The sequence below is a fragment of the Myxine glutinosa genome, chromosome 4 (assembly GCF_964187855.1).
Source record: "Myxine glutinosa chromosome 4, kmMyxGlut1.1, whole genome shotgun sequence".
NCBI classification, from domain to species: Eukaryota; Metazoa; Chordata; class Myxini; order Myxiniformes; family Myxinidae; genus Myxine; species Myxine glutinosa.
In genome coordinates this window covers 156673484-156686711 of record NC_136264.1, presented here as the reverse complement: position 1 = coordinate 156686711, position 13228 = coordinate 156673484, and positions in this window count along the sequence as shown.

Here is a 13228-nt window from a genome sequence, read left to right as displayed (position 1 = left end):
GGTCGCTGGAACCGATGAAAGCCAGAGAACATGAGACAGAATTCCGGGACACATCCGCCCGCAATGAAATCCAGATGCTGAGAGAGATGCACACGCGGCCGCTCGTCACAAAAGCCAGGACCCAAGAGCGAGAGAGAGCACCGTATATGTGACCGCACTGCACCAATGTCCACACGCAAGAGCGTATAAACTGCGTCTGCTCGTAATGACTGTACCCATGCAAGAGCGTATAAACTGCATCTGCTCGTAATGACTGTACCCATGCAAGGACAAAATGTCGGGACTCGTCTTTTTTTTCCCAAGGCTCTGACGTCATCCAACGATCCCCACGCGTGCTCCAATCAGCGAGTCCCTTCTCATCACTCTATGGTACTGGACCTAACCAATCGTTCTTCGGGAGGTGGCCTCATGGCCATTTGCCGGCTGGATGTTGTGATGTGGCAGGTGGAGGCGCCAGCGTTATTGTTCAATGTCCAGTTCCGGTCATTTTATTTAATGTTTTAATGCACGATTGCTTGGCTTGGGGGTTGTGTGTGTACTGCAGTGTCATAAGGAACACAGGAAAAGACTAGAACGGCACTCAGTAGAGAGCATACCTCCGCCTGGTTGGCCATATCACTCAATGGTGAAGAATCACTTAAAAAATTAAATAATTATCATATCCGAATCCATATTCAGATCTTCACCAAAATCCATTTGATTCTTCCTTGTCACACACACAACCTGTCCAACAAGTTTCGTTCAAATCCATCCATAACTTTTTGAGATATCCTGCTATGTATAGTTTTTGGCCCAATCTCCCGATGGTGAAGAATCACTTTAAAAATTCTAGTAGCCGGATGCGAATCCGGATCTTCACCAAAATCGAATCATTTCGTCCTGTGACATACGCTACATCTCTGCCAAATTTTTGTCCGAATCCGTCCACAACTTTTTGAGATATTTTGTTCACAAACAAACAAACAAACAAACAGACAGACAGACAAATCGACAAACAGACAGGCGTGAAAACATGACCTCCATCCACCTTTGGTGGCGGAAGTAATTACAGAGGCACTTACATACAGGGGATTAATTACCCTTAATCCCTAACGAATTAACATAACCCCATCCCTCGTCCTGGGGACAAAGATACACTCTTACATGACATCCGGTCTAACGGATTCCCTACTTATGGTCCATGGGGGTTCTTCTCTTCATCACGACATAGGGAGCATGGTAATCTATACACTTCTACCTGGACTAAGGTATTGCATTGGTATATATATATAGATCTGAATAGGTAACATGCTTCATGTGTCGCGGTAAGGAAAACTACCTGTAATAAGTTCTTCATGTGTAGGCATTTGTCGGGTTAAGATATATACTTGTGAATCTACCAGGAGGTTCGTGTGTTAAGTAGAGTTAGGGATTAAAGAGTAGAGCCCCTGTGTGTCCTCACCTGGTTAGCCAAACCTTTGTCCCTTTTGGCACTGCAGACCAACATAGACATTCCGACAAGTCCTTAGCGCAACACTAAGTAACGCCCTTCCCTGACCTGACTGTGAAAGAGAACCGGCAAAAGGAGGCCAGGTCGGGACACCGCCGATAATGGCCGCTGCCATTTGCACCTCCGACAGGCCTATCCACCTCGAGTGCCACGTGCTATGACGACACCACAGACCTGTGATTCGGTGGAGGCCACTGATTGGGTGGCGAGCCAAGGCTGACGTCACCGCCGTTGAGTGATACGAGGGGGCGGCAGGACTTTCAAGAAGTGAGTGAGTTGCGCGACAGTTGGTTCAGAGTTCGTGCGCGGCAGTTGGTTCAGAGCAGTTGCGCGGCAGTTGGTTCGGAGCAGTTGCGGGGCAGTGGGTCTTGCACCGAGTGAGTCTTGAGACGCAGTGGAGAGAGAGAGGAGTTGGCCTGCAGTGGAGTTCGGACAGGGAGAGAATTGTGAGAGTTGCTTCGTTGGCTTGAACTTGGCTCGAAGCGGCACTTCGCGTGCAGTGGACTCGCGCCCTCTTCCCCTTTGCCGTTCTTCGTCGTTCTGTGTTCGTGCTCGAGTTGAGGGTCGACCTTGTGTGGAGCTCGTGGGCCTGCGTTGGACGCGTGGTGATTGGTGCACAGACCTCGTGGGCGGCGAGAGGATCGGAGCTTGGAGCTAGGCCTGGTGGCGGCCGAGCGGGGCCGTGTTACACGGAAGACGACAAGACAGATAAGGCCATTACCCATTCCCCCAAATATAACGAACGTTTTTCTTTATTAATTCATCTCCCTCGTCTCGTATCCGAAATCTGTTGTGTGGGGACGTTCCGATTAGGATATTTATTACTGGCGGGTGCTTTTCCCTGTCCCGATTTTATTTGTAATACACCCTTGTATTATTTTATATTCCCCGTTACACCTGTGCCAATTTGAGTTAATCCCTTACAGGACTGGAAGTACGTCGGTGTGCTGAAGGTAAGCTTTTGCCGCAGCCTCCATTTTCCTTCTTCCTCCCGCGCGACATATAGCCGAATCTGTGTTTGGTAGTTGCCTCCGAATAAGAGCGTTTAGGCCATCTGTGACTCTGGTGTTAACCTGAGTTGCGCGACAATATATATAGTAGTCAAAAGTAGCGCCCGATTTCTGTTTATATATAAATATATATATAGTATATATATATATATATATATATATATATATATATATATATATATATATATATATATATATATATATATATATATATATATATATATATATATATATATATATATATATTTCTGTTAGTTGATTGTTTGTTTGCCATTTGTATTACAGTGTACAAGAAGGTAGAAATAAATGAATGACATGTTTATCTAACCATTTATTCGGGGGAAAATTATTACGGAAAATTATTAGGGGGTAAACCCTTAGCTGAATTCGTTGCCGTTTTCGGACGACCGGACTTCTTTGCAGTGGCTACCGACCCTGTTGCTTCAAATTTCTCGACAATCAATCGTATGTTTCTTCCCTGGGGTGGGTTAATATCGAATTCCTGTGCCAAACGGCGTACCGCCACCGTTGGTTGTTCATTACATTTGTAGTAATGTTTCATGGCCGCAATGCCTTGATTCATTGAAAGATAATTCATGGTTCAATTTGGTGCAACTTCAGTAACTTTCCAAACTCTCAGCAATAACCTGCAAAACAAATAAATAAATAAATAAAGAAAATTATTAATCTGCAAGACAATTATTAACAACATGACATCCCAGAAAGAATCTGACAGCCAAATAAACAGAAATCTGGCGCTACTTTTGACTCACCCTGTATGTATGTATGTATGTATATATATATATATATATATATATATATATATATATATATATATATATATATATATATATATATGTATATATATATATATATGTATATATATATATATATGTATATATATATATATATGTATATATGTATATATATATATTGTTACAGACGTGGCTTGGATGTTATTCACCGAGCGGTTTTGGGATGACCACGTCTGCACAAGATTATACTCGATATTATACCCGAAGCCGAACGTTGACTAGTCGCGCGATGCTAGGTCAATGAAGGAACAGACACACGGCTGGGATTAAAATGACGACACCAGGGATACGGTTCTCAAGACCTCCGGAGGAGATTATATTCGTGCGGAAGGTCAGATTACAGGGACGAGAGGTACAACATAGAAAGACAAGCACTTAGACACAATCTTATATTATTCCCAACAGACGACAGGTAAACGGGACAACGGCTGACTCACACGGGGGTTGATGGCAGGAAAGCGGGTATCGATGGCTCAAGGTGCACTCTTGGCTCAAAGCAGGGTACACGGTTCGGTCCAGAGATGCGGGGAGGTCTCGTCGCAGCGCTCAGAGGTGACGTTCTTTCTCAGGCCTCTCCAAACTCAGGCGCATCTGTTTCAGCGCTCGCAGGTCCTTCTTTCTCCAGCTGGGGGCGCATCTGACGTCACATCCGGCGCGTGGCCGCGTATATCCGGCGGGGAGTGACACGCCCTCGGCTCGTTAGCTCCGCCTCGTGGAATCGGCACGTTGCTTCTCATTGGGTGCGTGCGGGGGGTTTACAGGCTCCGCCCTTGACGAGGAGCTGACAAGGAGCCCCTTCGTGGTAACCCCGTGGAGCGCATGGTCTGGAGCGCATCGTCTGGAGCGCATTGTCGATGGCGGCGAACCGAGCCGGTGGGAGGACGCACACTCCCCCCCGCGCAGCGCCGTGCCCCTCTGTTGTTGTAGACGAGGAAGAAGATGGGAGGAGGTATGGGAAAGGTCCTAAACTCACTACTGGTGCCATATAATCACATTCTGGTGCAACGAAGAGTCATAATTAATGGAAACGAGGCCTTAACTGACATAGAATAAGAATAACTAGGAAGATGTCCGAAAGTTGTCTACGTGTGGTGCGGTGGACCTGGCACGACATTTAATGGGGGAATAAGGGGAAGGTCGGCTCTACTGAGTGTTATTTACATGCAATGGGACTAGGGAATGGGGGATTGGGGAAAGTTGGGGAGTATTGGAGAAATAGGGGAATATTTACAAGCGGATATGGAGGCAAATTCCATATTCGCAACATTGCACCCTTCTCTACCCTCGGGGCGTCCCGACCCGATAAATTTTTACCTACTTTAGTGTGGCACGCAATGTAGTTCCTCTACTATTAACTCTACCCTGAGTGCGACAGTTTTATAGATATTCACAAATGAGTAAATATGTCCCCCTGCGACGTTGCCACCCTTCTCCTCACAGAAACACACCCACAGGATAACCGAATCCGGAAAGAATTCGCAAACTAAACATACAGCCGGTAGGGAGCATTATTTACAAGATTACGCTGATATCTACACTACGATCCAGGACCTGTCTTTGGAGGAACACATGCAGATGTTATGCATAGAGAGAGCGCGCTTGCCAGCATCGATACACCAACCCACGAGTGCTCTGTGGCCGACGGCCTTTATAACGTGCAGAGCACCCTTTCCCAGCATCAAAAGCACCACCCCACCACCAATCGGTGCAGTCACCATTGTTCATTGGAATAAAAATAAATTCGACAACCCCTAACCCTGCAGGTGTCTCTTGCTCTTCTTGTGGTGCACTTGGTGTTAACTAAAAGTGGTTCACCTGTATGGCATAGGTGCCACGTTGACCCATAGGTCCATCCCCGGGTGGTGCTTGGCCGCAAACGAACTGCGGTCCATTGTGGGTGGCCACAAACATTGCGGTCCATATGGTGTATCGATCCCGGCAGCAAACAGCGAAAGTGCAGGCCCACAACTGCGCAGCCAGCACCTCTCTCTCCTCTCTCTCTACCCCAAAGCAGATCCTCGGAGGTGGGAGACAAAAGAAGCAGACAAGTGAGTAAGGTGGTAAGGGCGCAAAAGTGCACGCAATGTAAGGTGATGCACACTGGGGGCACATGGGAACCAGGTGAGACAGGTACGTTCCTATCGTACGCCCCCCCCCCCACCAGGTAACCTACATGGCCCCTCCCTTACCCCTTACTGTATCCACAAAACACAACACTACCCATAAACATCTACTTTACAAATCAACAAACATCCCTACTGTCTTCCCCGTTCCTCCCATAAACCAAATTCGTCTTCTCTCCCTCCTAACCAATCAAATTTGCCATTTTCAACTCTCATCAAAATTTGCCATTACCAATTCATCATCAGTCCCTCCTAGGAGGGAGAGATGGAATCACCCCAATGTCTCATCCACGTCGTGATGCGTCTCACAAATCCACACAGCGATTCATCTCCTGCAACAAAACAAAGAAAACACAGGTGTGGAGTCATCATCATCACCACAGGTAAGTGGCTGCGTATGGTGCGACAGGTTCTTCAATCCTAACTATTTCCTAAATGACTTTAACAACTTTACACTACCCGGGTCTTTCTCCGGCCAAACCATTGGCCCTCTTACACTATGGGTTCTAAAAACCAATTCCCATTGGCCAAACTGTGGTGCTTTTCAATTTGGGGTCTCACTCCCCGCATTCATCTCTCGGTGCCCTCGCACAATTTCTGGGCTGCGGCGTGTACCTCTCCAGTGGGTCTACCCACCTGCACACCTCCACCACTGCAGTTGCCTCCGAGCTTACCTGCTCCTTGCCCTAACCTAACTACCTGGGAAGGCCCTCTGGCACTCTCCCCATTCGGTGCCCTCTCTGGCACTGGGCTACCCGGGTCCGTCTCCGGATCCTCGGGCCCCATCCACAACTCTACCGCTCCCAGAGCCCACCTGCGGCCTCACCTGGCCGACATCCTCACAGTGGTGGAGTGCCCAACCAACTACACGCACTAACAGGCTACACGCACAGCCATTTCCACAACACTAATGCACCCATTCACAACACCATTCTGCAACTGCACCACAAATGCCAATATCCAACCACAATTTACCTATACCCTCTACCTAACACTTACACTACCCGCCCCGGGTATTCGTGAAAGGGGTCCACTCTTCCCCCATCCACACCTTCGCACCATGCACACCACTCCGAACCACTTACTCCAACTCTCTCCACACACCTGTACTTGCACACCTGTGCTCTCACACCTGGTGCCACCTGCACCCTTCTCCCCCCAAGCGCATTCGCGCTGATCCACAACACTCACTACTCATACACTGCTCCACACACCTGTCCAGTTGCACACCTGTGCAATCACACCTGTTCAATTCTCACACACACAGCATCATCTCAGCTAACTACTCCCTTCTGAAACTTGCGCTTCCCAGTCTCCCTTTAAACTATTGCGCTCCCACGTCATTATCATCCATACTAATCTACCTGCGTCCCCACTACAGGTATCAGTCCACTAACTAAACTTAACGTTACCTAATGTCATCTTCTAGATCCCTACACACAATATCCTAACCCACCCGGGCTAGTTTTCAATGCCATACACCCCATAAGCTATTGCTCCTTTGCCCCCATCATGGGAAAGGTGGCAGGGATGCCATCCACCACATCGGGGTCTCTCGCTACCAATTTTGCACATCAAATTTCAACAAATCAAAAATTTGCCAATCACTGCCCATCATCTGCCAATCACTACTGCCAATCCCTTGCCAATCATCAAATTTTGTTTTTCTCTAATTTTGGGTCCAAAACACTAACCTCATCACCCAGTCGACTCACTAATACCTCTCGGTGCGCCAATCCCTGTCCAAAGCCCGGCTTCGTAAAGCCAAGCCATGAATGCGGGTTGTTCTGTGCCAGCGGCTGGATGCGTCCGGCACTCGGTGCAGGGACGGGGGCTTACCCGGCCGAGATCCCACGCATCACCTCGGCGTGGAGCATCCAATGTCCCGATCTCGACCTGCCGGCACGTCTCAACAAAACGTGGTCGCCATAACGACCCTTCCTATCGGGCTGCCCGCTCCGCCTAGTGGAGCACGGACGCGGCCGTTCAAAGCGAGGCCCAGCACGCACCGAGGGCCCGATTCGGCTATAAGTCGTTCTAAACTCTACCCCGTCTAACGTCGATGCTTCACCTGGACGCTTACACCCCGCAGCCCGTTCCTTGCTCACACATCCAGCCGTGCCCATGCTCCTCGTACCTTTCCTTACACACCCAGGTACCCTCATTCCACTCACAGCCTTGGTCACACACCTGACCACCGAACACTTTGGCACACATTCGTTGGTCGCACACCTCACCAAAACACCTCTTCGCGCCCCCTCCTCAGTCACCTCCTCTGTGACAATCACAGGTGTGCCCTCATTCGCACACCCAACCACGTGCCTCACTACCAATTCCAGCGTGCATTCCCACTCACGCTCTACCATTCCAGGTGTGCATCCTTCCATCCCAGGTGTACATCCTCGCTCACCTGTCACAACAAACTCACTCTCCTTGTCACTCTCACTACTCTCACCTCCATTCTTGACAGCGCACTCACCCTTACTCTTGACAGCGCACTCTTTCCTCGTGCACCTGCCCGTCACACACCTTTCTCGCGCACACTCTCCCGTTACACCCTCTGTAACACTCACCACAGGTGGACACTCTTCCTTACTTCTGACAGCGCACTCTTTCCTCATGCACCTGTCCGTCACACACCTTTCTCGCGCACACTCTTGCGCACACTCTCCCGTCACACCCTCTGTAACACTCACCACAGGTGTGCATTCTTCCTTACTTTTGACAGCGCACTCTTTCCTCATGCACCTGTCCGTCACACACCTTTCTCGCGCACACTCTCCCGTCACACCCTCTGTAACACTTACCACACCACGCTTCCATGTGCTCCCTCGCACACGCGCTACGACCGACTCACTCTCGCCAGCACACTCACTCCTTGGCACGCACTTTTTCCTCACACACCCCAGAGTCGGACTTTCTTGCACACCTCCATTTTCGCACACCAGACCTGTCGCACACTTCACCAACGGCCTCTCACGAACACCCGGGTCTATCTCGACCCCCAAGCCTCTTAAATCACCTGGCGCATCATACGCACGACCATATTGGTCACCACTTACACCGGGTCCTCTTCCTCTTCGCTTCTCCTCCATCACCTGCGAATCCCTCATCCGGTTAACGAGCATATCACGATCCAAACACAGACTTTGGACCAATTCTTTTATCTCCTCTTTTATCTCTTTGTTATCCCCTCTCCGTCGCTTCTTAATTTCGCTCACCCCTTCTTCCACTTCTTCTAATTTGTGCCTCACCTCTTTTATTCCCCGGTACGTCTCCTCAAGCTCGTCCTCCAAGGCTACCTTGACCGTTTCCATGTGCGTCCTCACCTGCCGGTCCTTCGTCTCCATTACCTCTATCACCTCGTCCAGCCTCGTTGTCAGTCCCTCACGTACCATCTGACATTCCCTCTTTGTCGCTATCAAGTCGTTTTTTATGTCGTTTTGTGTCGCTTTTAAACCTCCTAATACCGCAGTGTTCCTTTGAACCTGCTCCACTAACTCCGTCTGTCCCACCGTCAGCTGCTCCACCTCCTGCGTCAGGTCCTCTATGCCCCCTTGTAACTTTACAGTCCCCTTTCTCACCTCCTTCTCCATGTGCTCCCTACAGTGCCTCACCTCCTCGCGCACTCCTCCGACCTCCTCACTCACTCCTCTTCTGATCTCCTCTCCCATCACTTGCATCTCCTGCCCAGATGCCACCCTCATCTGCTCCATTTCCTCCCTGTGAGCATCCAGTTTGGTTTCTACCCCCATTCTGACCCCCTCTATCTGCTGCTCCATTTGTTTAACTTCCCTTTCCGCTTGGTCCCTCATGTCCCTCAATTTGCCTTCCATACTGTTTTCTAACCCCTCTAACCCATTTTTCACTCCCTCTATCTGATTCTCCTGGGCAGCCATTCTATTTTCTACCCCCATTAACCCATTTTTCACTTCTTTTATCCCGTTGTCTAACCCCTCAAAATTATTGTCTATCTTCCCAAATTTCTTGTCTAACTCCTCAAAATTATTGTCTAACCCCTCACTGGTACCCCTCGCTTCGTCCCTCATTACCCCCATTTGCTCACTCTGAGCCCTCGCTTCGTCCCTCATTACCCCCATTTGGCCCTCTAATCGCCCACTATCAACCCTCATTTGCTCACTCTGAGCATCCATCCGGTTCCCCAATTGGTTACTCTGCAGTTTGAGGGACGCCTGCATTTGCGCCATAAATTGCTCCATGAGGACCTGCATCTGGGCCATCCCTCCCACTTGTGCAGCGGGTGCGGCCGCCGTAGCTATGTGCGAGGCGCCATTTCGCGCGTCTGCTACCCCCGCTGTTTCGCTCTCCTCACGTGTCTCAATTTGGTCCTGGACCGACCCTGCTTCACTCTCCCCTACCGGACCCCAGCCGTCTTGATCCGCCATAGCGCGACTTGCAAAATTCGAGTTTCGTAAAACAAATCCAAATTTTTTTTTTTTCCGTTATAATTTCGGCGAGCGCAGTAACCGCGGGACCGCGCTCCGAATCGATTCGGTCGAGCGCCGTACGCGCTCCGGCTCGATTTTCCCTCCCAAAATTTGGGCCTAACTAATTTAGCCCCGGGTCCGAATCTCACTCCTCGACACCAATTGTTACCGTACTAACACAATTGGTGTCCAAAATTTGGGCTAAAGAAATTTAGTCCCAGGTTCGAATCCAACTCCTGACAACCAATTGTTACAGACGTGGCTTGGATGTTATTCACCGAGCGGTTTTGGGATGACCACGTCTGCACAAGATTATACTCGATATTATACCCGAAGCCGAACGTTGACTAGTCGCGCGATGCTAGGTCAATGAAGGAACAGACACACGGCTGGGATTAAAATGACGACACCAGGGATACGGTTCTCAAGACCTCCGGAGGAGATTATATTCGTGCGGAAGGTCAGATTACAGGGACGAGAGGTACAACATAGAAAGACAAGCACTTAGACACAATCTTATATTATTCCCAACAGACGACAGGTAAACGGGACAACGGCTGACTCACACGGGGGTTGATGGCAGGAAAGCGGGTATCGATGGCTCAAGGTGCACTCTTGGCTCAAAGCAGGGTACACGGTTCGGTCCAGAGATGCGGGGAGGTCTCGTCGCAGCGCTCAGAGGTGACGTTCTTTCTCAGGCCTCTCCAAACTCAGGCGCATCTGTTTCAGCGCTCGCAGGTCCTTCTTTCTCCAGCTGGGGGCGAATCTGACGTCACATCCGGCGCGTGGCCGCGTATATCCGGCGGGGAGTGACACGCCCTCGGCTCGTTAGCTCCGCCTCGTGGAATCGGCACGTTGCTTCTCATTGGGTGCGTGCGGGGGGTTTACCAGGCTCCGCCCTTGACGAGGAGCTGACAAGGAGCCCCTTCGTGGTAACCCCGTGGAGCGCATGGTCTGGAGCGCATCGTCTGGAGCGCATTGTCGATGGCGGCGAACCGAGCCGGTGGGAGGACGCACACTCCCCCCCGCGCAGCGCCGTGCCCCTCTGTTGTTGTAGACGAGGAAGAAGATGGGAGGAGGTATGGGAAAGGTCCTAAACTCACTACTGGTGCCATATAATCACATTCTGGTGCAACGAAGAGTCATAATTAATGGAAACGAGGCCTTAACTGACATAGAATAAGAATAACTAGGAAGATGTCCGAAAGTTGTCTACGTGTGGTGCGGTGGACCTGGGCATGACATTTAATGGGGGAATAAGGGGAAGGTCGGCTCTACTGAGTGTTATTTACATGCAATGGGACTAGGGAATGGGGGATTGGGGAAAGTTGGGGAGTATTGGAGAAATAGGGGAATATTTACAAGCGGATATGGAGGCCAAATTCCATATTCGCAACAATATATATATATATATATATATATATATATATATATATATATATATATATATATATATATATATATACATATATATATATGTATGTATATATATATATATGTATATATATATATATATATATATATATATATATATATATATATATATGTATGTATGTATGTATGTATGTATGTATGTATGTATGTATGTATGTATATATATATATATATATATATATATATATATATATATATATATATATATATATATACATATATATATATATGTATATATATATATATTGTATAGATATATATATATTGTAGCGGCTACCGCTGGGTTTTCACAATCGCCTTGCACCTATCAAGGACGCGGAGCGATCACCATGCCGGGCTCGTCCAGGACGCCCGGGCAGGCCCGCGCTCAACTTGCCAGGCCGCAGCCAGGACGCTGGGCCACGCCCCCTCTCGCCTTTCCTGGGCAAACGCTCCGGGATAATATGTATATATATTGCTGCCCGATAAACGGGCTTTTCAGAGTGCCTGAGTGTTTGGTTTGATTAAAGCAACTCGGATGAATTCCAGCTTTTTGTCGCGTCCATTCTTCCGATCGACGTGGGAGCCCCAGCTCCTTCATTGGTGACCTACCGACATGGACACGGCAGTCGCCCTTAAACTGCCTACCTTCTGGGAGGCTCACGCGGCGGTTTGGTTCGCACAGGCGGATTCCCTGTTTGCCCTGCGAGGCATCACGGCCGACGACACCCGCTTCCACCATGTGGTAGCAGCGCTCGGTTCGGCCACCGCGGCCCGCGCCCTGAGCCTCCTCGAGAGCCCGCCAGCCGCTGACAAATACGGCACGATTAAGAAGCTTCTCCTCGACGCTTTCGCCCTCCCAGCGGCGGAACGCGCACGGCGCCTGCTCGACCTGCCCGAGCTCGGCGACACGCGCCCTTCCGAGCGAATGGACTACATGCTTTCACTGCTCGGCGAGCACTCTCCGGCATTCCTGTTCCGGGAGCTGTTCCTCCGTCAGCTGCCTAACCCGGTACGCCTCGCCCTGGCAAGCACGACGATCACAGATCCCCGGGCCCTTGCCAGAGAAGCCGACAAGATCTCCGCCGCAGGACAGCGCATCGCAGCGGCGACATGGGACCCACCGCCGTCCGACGCAACACCCATGGCGCCCGAGCACCCGGCACGGTCGACGACCGAACTGCCGACGCAATTGGCGGCCGCTACACCGAGCCGACCACCTCCAGCACGACGACCGGGGCCTCCACCTGACCAAGCGTGGTGTTACTATCATGCCAGGTTCGGACAGAAGGCCCGGACATGCCGACCCCCGTGCACCTTCGGCAGGCCGGGAAACGGCCGGGCCGGCGTTCATTACCAGCCATGAGCGCCGGCCACACGGGCAACTTACTGTTCATCACGGATAAAGCGTCCGGACGGCGCTTCCTGTGCGACACCGGCGCCCAACTGAGCGTCATACCCGCCTCTGACCAGGACAGGCAATCCGCGGTTTGCGGCCCCTCCTTGGTTGCGGCCAACGGATCGACCATCCGCACCTTCGGCCCGCGCAACGTCACCCTCTGCTTCGGCGGCCAACGCTTTGCTTGGACGTTTGTAACCGCAAACGTGCCCATGGCTCTGCTAGGCGCCGACTTCCTCTGGGCACACGGACTGCTGGTGGACGTCCAACGGCGTCGTTTAATCAACGCCGAAACCTTCAGCTCCCTGGTATGCACATTGAGCAGCTCCGCGCCGACCGAGCTGGCATGCGCCGTCCCGGTGGCGAACGAGTTTGCTCGCCTGCTCACGGAGTTCCCGGCCCTCACGCGGCCGACGTTTTCGGCCGTCGCAGTACGGCATGGGATCGAGCACCACATACCAACCACGGGCCTGCCGGTCTATGCCAGGGCCCGCCGCCTCGACCCAGCCAAGCTCGCCGTGGCGAAGGCCG